Source organism: Triticum dicoccoides, chromosome 4A (assembly GCF_002162155.2).
Source record: "Triticum dicoccoides isolate Atlit2015 ecotype Zavitan chromosome 4A, WEW_v2.0, whole genome shotgun sequence".
NCBI lineage: Eukaryota > Viridiplantae > Streptophyta > Magnoliopsida > Poales > Poaceae > Triticum > Triticum dicoccoides.
The window spans coordinates 190,124,505-190,133,191 of record NC_041386.1 but is presented as its reverse complement, the minus strand read 5'-3'; the positions used below and the strand labels follow the sequence as shown (position 1 = coordinate 190,133,191).

General features: G+C 40.4%; 1 long non-coding RNA gene across 18 annotated transcripts; it reads right to left on the bottom strand.

The window, feature by feature from the left end:
* Window positions 1-1,205: 1,205 nt before the first annotated feature.
* LOC119285620 lies at window positions 1,206-7,964 on the bottom strand. Of its 18 annotated transcripts, none has more exons than XR_005139558.1 (6): window positions 7,452-7,964; window positions 7,131-7,266; window positions 4,638-6,720; window positions 4,229-4,381; window positions 3,535-3,599; window positions 1,210-2,974 (listed from the first exon to the last, which is right to left on the bottom strand). It is a non-coding gene; the product is annotated as an uncharacterized LOC119285620 (long non-coding RNA). The 18 variants fall into 18 exon arrangements; XR_005139541.1 differs by having other exon boundaries at window positions 1,210-4,381; window positions 4,638-5,962; window positions 6,462-6,510; window positions 6,607-6,720; XR_005139548.1 differs by having other exon boundaries at window positions 1,210-4,381; window positions 4,638-5,962; window positions 6,462-6,507; window positions 6,607-6,720.
* Window positions 7,965-8,687: the final 723 nt, after the last annotated feature.

The window sequence follows — 8,687 nt, the reverse complement described above, 5'->3', positions numbered from 1 at the left end:
AGTATGATCCAATTGCCTGGTTTGACATGGGCTGCTCGTGATTTATATTTACTAGTTGACCCGTTGCGCCAAATGACGCAGAGACCTGCTGCAGACATGTTGTCGATGAAAATAGTTTCATGCTGCAAGAACCTTCAACTAAATCATGCTATTTTTTAACATGTTTGTTACGTTGTTAAATAATAGTTTGGGAAAAGGGAAACTTTGCATAATATGAATATCTTAGTTTGAAAATATGGGCACTATGATGAGAGAGTAAAGTTGGCATGGTTATATTTTTTAGCAAGTTTGGAAACATGGTTATCATGATGAGAAACCTGACCATGCATATTTTTCCTAAAAAAGAGGGAAAAGGATAAAAAAGATCTAAGAAAAAACATGTCTTTGTTGTGCATATACGGAGATATAGGGATCAGGAGGTATTAGGATAGCCCATATGTTATTTAGCCCAACCCACGTAAAGCGATGCATGTGGCCTGTGAGGAGCTGAATAAGAAACGGCAGGGGACGGAGCGAGCGGAGACTGTCTATCCCCTTCCTTTCTTTCTCGGTTCGTCAGCTGGGTAACAAATGGCACAGAGACCACTAAATCCATGTTCAGCATGAAAAGAAATTCCATGTTTTAGTTGTTTTAGTAGCGGACAAGCATATATGATAACAAATTTAACCCCCTTTAATAAAAATAGAGACTTGTCATCTACAATGAGATATACCTACACATTTTAATTTGATAGTAGAGTCCCATTTCAAGACCATGTCGTGTTGAAAAAAAATTCAGTAATCTCCCGTTGCGCCAAATTGCGAACACACCATACGTGCTTTGAAAATATTCCATTTATCAGTGTTGAGCAAGCACATATGCTTACTATTCTAACCACTATATAAACAAAATGAACGGGGGCTTGTATAAGGGTAACCAAAATTCAAAAGGAAAAAGTGTTATATGTGTTGTTTTTCCGATGATTTGGGTCTTGGAACACCTGAATAGGCAAGCACGGTATTGCAAGTAAGAAAATGTGAAACATTGCTAATAACTTGCCTCATATACATGATAGTTTTAGGCCATACAAGCAGTGGGGAAAAGAAAAACAGTCTATATGTGATGAAGCAAGCCTAAGTCAAATAGGTAATGCCCATACAACCAAATTCATTACAATGGATGGATTTCAGTCCTAAAACTAAAAAGTAAATATGCATAACAGAAGTGAATCGTAGAACGTGGTTTATACAACTTCATGAATATACTTAATATCCTGGCAGCACCATATCCATACTACTTGAGGAAGTAAATAATCAACTGAGTTTCACACATGAGTTGTAGGGTTTTATCGTTTCCACTTTACAATCCAAACAAAACTATATAGTTGATCTGCAAGTAATTACATGACACCACAATGGCTTCGACAAATATCCATCTTTTATGGCATAAACACATATATATTGATTACAGTCAGTAATAAGAAGTGATGGTAGCTCACTATAACATCATCCACACGCTTACTTTTACCAAAGCGCTGTTAACAGAGAGCCTCAATCGAACCCTTATGGTATTAGCTAAGGGGAGGTTTCGTGTGATTTTGATATTTCTCCAGCTTACGTTTTTCGAGTTGCCACGACTATGGTGGATGTCTTAAGATTGTCAGAATCAACATTCAATTAGTAATGGGTATAATACAGTGTAGGAAACATGGAATTCTACCTATAGCTAGACCCGATCAATAAGCAATATAGATTTGCCCCAATGGCAGTGTTAACATGAAAATAACGGAAGGTGAGAGATAAAAGCTACGTGGTAGGACTGTAAAGAGTGGCTGCAAGTCAGCGTCTCTAGTATTCAGTCACAAAGACATTCAACTCCAGCCAGAGCAATTCTCAGCCATGCTTCCTTCTCAGTAGCACAATAGCTGAAAAATGTAACTTTCTTAATAACTGTACATCAATACCGCAAATACACACTTACTGTGATAGATTCCAAACTTAGTACAAATTCCCCTCTCCAGTTCATCTTGAAATTAAGAGTTTAGAAGAAAGTAAGATTTCCATTTGTGCTATACCAATCAGGATGCATTTACTGTTGAAAACTATATATATAGATGATCATGCGGCCAGAGCTAGCGCTCAGCAACAATAGTCCAGTTCTCTTTTGTCCGCCACTTTCTCAAACTTAAGATGAATTGCTCGTTCCTATCTCTATGCCGTTACAAATGAGCAGACGGCATTTAGCACGGAAGGCTGAAATTTCTAGGCATCAATCTTGTGAACAGATGAGTTATGAAGCAAAAGATACATACTGCAGAGTAAAACTACATGAGAAATGATTAGTGGAAAACAATATAATTTGTTTATTGTAAGAACTGAAAACACCGGAGAACCAATATACTTCTTATAGTAATAATTCATATCCAAAAAGTAATCGATTATGGGAGCATCTAACGCTGATTTAAGCAGACATTTCATAAAAACATGTCAAAGAATTATCACTTATATCCAACTAATTACTAAAACGGGATTTACTGTCAGTATACATCTATATTCAATTAGAAATTATGGAGATCCAAGGAGAATTATCTAGGTTGTATGACATGAGTGCATAAATCTTACAAAGGCTAATTAATCATCAGATACCTTAACGTCTCAAAAAGCTTAACCCTTAGAATATTTCCATATCTAGAATGAAACTAATCACATCATGTAATTACTAAAACAGGTACAAAATACAGTCAAGTCGATTTTTCATTTTTACAGAACAATTGGTGAGCATGACATTGAGCTATCGTATCACTAAAATGTAGCAGCCAATGGGACCAGCAGAAACCTATACATCTAGAAGAAAATAGTATCCAAAATTGTACCATTGAAGGGAACTGATACTCAGACCAAGATAAAGTCTGCTTCACGGCCACACACACACATTCAGTTACAATCAGCTTAGTCGACCTGTGAGAGGAGCCTGTGTGTACATATTGGACACTACCTGGATACATATAGATTGTTGTGATGGAAGTCTCGGGCTCGTAATGTGGAGATGGATGACTCAAGCAGAGCGACAACATGTGTACACATAGAAAATAATATAGTGGTTACTTATCAAACTCAGTTATTGTCTCAACTGGAAACATGCAAGCGGAATTCCGAGAAGAGATAATGTCGCAATCATCCAAATATGCGATTAAAATAGTGATATGAAATTGAAGGATTTCTATTAACTTGCAAAATCAGAATAGTATTGTCAAAGTGCAACATTATTTCAATTTACTAAAAACTCAAAAATGCTTGATCGTTAAGAACTTCTTTGGAAGTCAAGTTAAAAGTCCAGGTGGATTAATATTCTTAGGATAACTGGCCAAGTATATGTGCTATATTGAGTCTTCAGTTTAGGTTCTGTATATATAGATTCCTAGCCAAAAATTACAGCCTATACTAATACTGTAATACATGACTGGATATCAAGATCATCAGGATAAATAGTTTCCTTATAGAATCAATTATGGTTGTGCAGCTAATTAAACATCTAGATAAATATAAAGGATATACCTTCTTTTCATCTGACAATCTCCCATAATCAACCACACTTGTAATATCTTGAAAGGAGTTTGTGCCTGTAATTGGGAGGGTCTTGTGAAATGTTTAATCTAGTTATCCTTGCCTTCCTCTGTAGATAACCAGGTGCAGTACTGATCAAACAAAAAAAATATTCACAAGAAATGAAAAGAGGGTGCAACATTGCAAATAAAAAATAGACCTGACGCATGAAAATGCAGCTCCATTTGGAATCTGCTCTCTAGTCAAGTATTTTCTTAAGCAAATAGGCACATAGCAAAAAAACAAACCAGACTCCCGCCTCCATATATGCTTCACAGATAGTTGTTTACCAATTCTAGTTCTGCTTGAAACATCAAGCATAATTGGTTACTGATTCATTTCTAAAACAGAAGTGCACCCAAAAATAACTATTTGAAATTACAAATAGGGATAGGGCAATAGATGACCTCTTAATTCCATAGGAATCACAAAATCCCAAAGAACGGTACAATTATCATTTTATAAATGTTCGCACCTTAAAGTTAACAATCTCCTCAAATTAGCATACAGGGCTAACATAAACTTAAGCAAGACTGTTCAAATGATCATGGTACATGGTGGAATTATCATAATTGATATTTGGCTGGAAGTGGGCTACGTTCTACAGATATTCTGAAGCTCATTTTCAGTAGTCAGATAAATCGACCTGCTACAGCCGCCTCCAGCCGCCCACCAACACCCACGACAGGCCACCATGGACGACGCGCACCTGATTCCACCAGGAAGCCAATCCTGTACCATCGCTAGTGTATGCGCCCCTGAAGTGCACAGTGAGGCAGATCTTCCCTTCGTGGTATATCTGCATCAATATCCCATCCACAACAAGAATCACTGCCAAGAATGATTATCACCCGACAACACTATTTTCAACAAGTGTCATGGTGGCAATTCACAGAACAGTCCAACATAAATAAAGAAGCCGCAACCATATCGGGAACATTTACACGATCAGCACGACATACAGATATTTAAAAGATCACCAAGGCAGACAGCATGACACAGAAGATACTGAAAGTAAAACACACACACATGTAGTAGAAAGGAAAGAAGAAAACCTTGATGAGTCGAACGACGCAGCTACAGCAGAGCTCGTGCAACCTGCGAAAATACACAAAAAACAACCAATCAGAGCACAACGACACACAGGCATGCAATGAACACTTGCCGGTCACAGAAGCAACAGAACAGCCTATTTCATCTCTACTTCTGCTCATCTCCATTTATTAAGACACGACAACATATGTATATATATGATGTGCGCCCAACTCTGTCTTGAGCATTGCCCGCTGCTGAACCTGCAAATGAAAAAACTGACAAATGTTCTTATTCTTGTTCTGCCTTATGCAACTTCTACATAATGTGAATAGGAGTAAGCAAGCGTCGTATCCAGAAAATTTTTGACCATTAGTAACTTCTACATATTGCATCATATTCTGTATGTAATGTCAAAGTATCGACATCAAGATTACATGACAGGAAGTGGGAATTGAAGTGGCCAACTAACCAAGCCTAGGTGAAAGGAAATCTTGAATCTGTCCATTCATGTCTGATACAAAGAATTGATCATTAGCATTGTAATTCACACAAAGGTAGCTATTTTTGTTTTTCTTATATAAATCCAAGAAATACCACTAATATAATTTATCAAACTGCGATACCGACAAATTGAGTTCCATTGCCCTTCGGTGTTTAGCAGTTGCCTTTTAACGGGATTGTAGATAGCCTCAAAAAATGGCATATCACTTTTCACTTACTTTCTAAGTGTCAATGCAGAACTTTGCGTGACACAAACCCTAACTTTTCCGACATGCAACGCTCCCCAGGAACATGGGAGGTCAATGGGTTAGTGTGTTGAAATAGACCTAGTCCCAGAGTATCACTCATCAGAACAACCGTCCAAGGCACAGATCATCCAACATCGGCAATAAAATTGAGCAGGCTACAACAGAGGTTAGGGTAGGCTCTAAGGGCAACTCCAACGGTGACACCGACTTTTTCAGCTCTGTTTAGTCCCACAAGCCAAGGCTGTCTTGATTGCTCAAGACATGATTGTTTCAGCCAGTCGTCATCGTCATCGCCCCTCTTTTTGGTCCAAAAATGAGGTTGCCTCTGCACACCAAGCAACATGACCATGATACATCCAGCCATCAAGCTCAGGAGCTGCTCATACCTGGAGTCAACCGACCAAACCCCCACGATGCGGACGGCGCGTCAGACAAACACCATACGGTTCCCAGCCAACGCCACACCCGAATCCAAGGCAACAGAACGGCGGTCGCTGGCAGCGGTGCGGAACTGACATCCCGTGGCTGGGGCTTGCATTGGATGCCCCATAATTACGCATAAGTTTGTTTCAACAATTCAAAAGATGCAAGATTCACTGTACACAATAATGACAGGGAGTGTGAAAATTTCAGCAGTGAATGCAATAAGTTAAGAGACGATTTTAAGTATCATGGTTGACTTGAGCATTCAAAACATTGAGATCAATCTGGGAATAACCAATCAAGTAAGAATGCAAAGCACAGATCAAGATCACATAGCAAATGAATGAATGGCGTGTAACATAGCTAAGTAGGTAACGAAAGCATAAATTTCGTACTTCAAAAGTTCAATATCAGACAATTTCCAATTAGTCTTGTTCAAGGATGACAGGCTGCAGACATGAAGGTTTGCTACATCCTCCAAAGGCTACTTGGTTTATAGAAATGATGTGGGTAAAACAAGACTATTTTCAGACAACAATTGGAGGAGATGAACAAAAGGATCTCAAATAAAAATTCAAGAATTCGATAGTAAACCAGAGATTTATAATGATATTGGTATGTCTCACTAAACCATGTGGTATGTGATAACATGCTCTAAAAGTGATCGTATACCTGATAACATGTTAATAAAGGTACGTCAAAAAAGGCCAATAGGTAGCTGCTGCGAACCAGTAGAAACACATATGAGAAAATGAATGTAGCCCATGTACAGACTACAGACCCAGCAATCTTGAAAAACATAAAGATTTGCATGTACCTGGCCATGTGAGTGAAGAAATAGTTCGTCATCTTCCGACAAAATGCACCAATTCTTCGTACATCAACAAGGCTGCCTGAATCTCGGATTTGTAGGAAATGTATTGTTTGATATCTAAGAGAGAGAATGCAAACCAGATCCTCGTATAAGTAAGCACCAATACTATGAGCCAAATTGATAAAATCATTGCATAAAGCATTCTCGTCTAGTATTGCACCATCTTCTAGCCTAATAACACAAATACAGATGTGCTAATCCACCGAAATGTAGGAAGCATGGTTACAGAATAAATTGATAAAATCATTGCAGAAAGCATTCTCGTCTAGCATTGCACCACCTTCTAGCCTAATAACACAAATATATTGCAGAAAGCATTCTCGTCAAGTATTGCACCATCTTCTAGCCTAATAACACAAATACGGATGTGCTAATCCACCAAAATGTAGGAAGCATGGTTACATAATATATTTAGTTTGAGTTAAAAGCTGCATTCTTCCTAAATCAGGATAAATAGATAATTGTACCTCACAAGAAGGAAAGTTATTTTCTGAATTGATGGTACCCCGTGGCTTGACCGCTGCTCCCAAAGCAATGTCCATGGACCTGACTGCTGCTCCTGTCGTGTGTGCAGGCTGCAACACTAACCGCCGGCCTGCATAGCTTCATGAACAGAGCATCAAGGAATCAGTATACCTACATGGAATCACACAAGAAGAAATAACTCACCCATGTACATTTGCTTCACACAATCGCTGCAAATTGAAGGAACACAAACAACAGAGGAAGATATGAGGAGAGGAAGAGGATGAGCAAAAGGGGATCTGGAGATTGTAGGAGAAACCAACCACGAGTCTTGTCAGCTAGACTCGGCTTCGAGTTCGGCCGAGGGCCAACGTCCCGGCCGCCGCCCCATACGCCAGTCGAGCGAGCACCGGTGGCGAGGTCACAGGAGTCGCGATTAGAAGAGAGGAGATGAAAGCCCCACCGTTCTCCCCCCGCTGCTCCTTGCGCCCCACGCCGGCCTCTTCTCCATCCATCAATGTGTACGACGCCTAGAGCTCGGGCCTCGCTGCTCCATCCGCCGGCCTCGATGCTCCCCCCACCGTCGGCCTCCCGGCCATCCCCGGCTCCTCCACCCCACCGAGAAGACCCGGCCTCCCTCCCCAACCCTAGGTCGTAGGTGGAGAAAAGCTGTGGGGTGAGCCGGTCCTCGGCTTCGAACGGAGACGAGGGAGGAGGGATGGCAGGCGTCGGCGGGGCTCCCATGGTGACGCGGGGAGAGAGATGGAGGAGGCAGGAGTCAAGATGGCAACCGGGATGAAACCCGGCCTTCCCAAACCCATCCCCACGAGAACATCCTAAACCCGTCCCCGCCCCTGTCACCGTGCGCGGGGCTACTTTTTTGCCTGTCCCTTAAACTCCTCGGGTTTTTTAAACCCACGGGTGAAATTGACATATACTCCCTCCGTTCCAAAATAAATGACCCAATTTTGTACTAACTTTGTACTAAAGTTAGTACAAAGTTGGGTCATCTATTTTGGAACGGAGGGAGTATAAGGAAACTGTCACATCCTAGTTAGCCATGCATTAGAGTGTTGCATCATGTTTACTCTTTCATCAGAAACCTGAAATGGGGATGACAGAACCCCCAGTCCCCTCTGAATCCAATTAGGGTTTACTAAAAACTTTTTCAATGAACCTGAAATGCCCTTCTAAAATGCCCATCATTTTTGTCTTGGTTCAGAACCTCTGCCAAAAGTGGTGCACATTTTTCTAGGCCAGCTTAGGGTTTTTGAATTAAATCATAAATATTTGAATTTGGGCATTTAAAATTATATAAAATATTTAAATGCTCAAATATCTCCAAACTAAAATGTTTCATGTTGGAAATAATCCAACTATGGACCAGGAGTAGTTTGGTGATTTTAGGAGTAGCCTAAGTATTTTATTTAATTCAACAAAGTTGCAGAAGTATTAAAAAAACAGAAAACAGAAAGAAATGGAAAAAGCTTACCTGGCGCCTGCTCCCGGCCCACCTGCCGGCCCAGCCCAGCGCCGCTCCAGCGAGCTGCTTGCCGGCC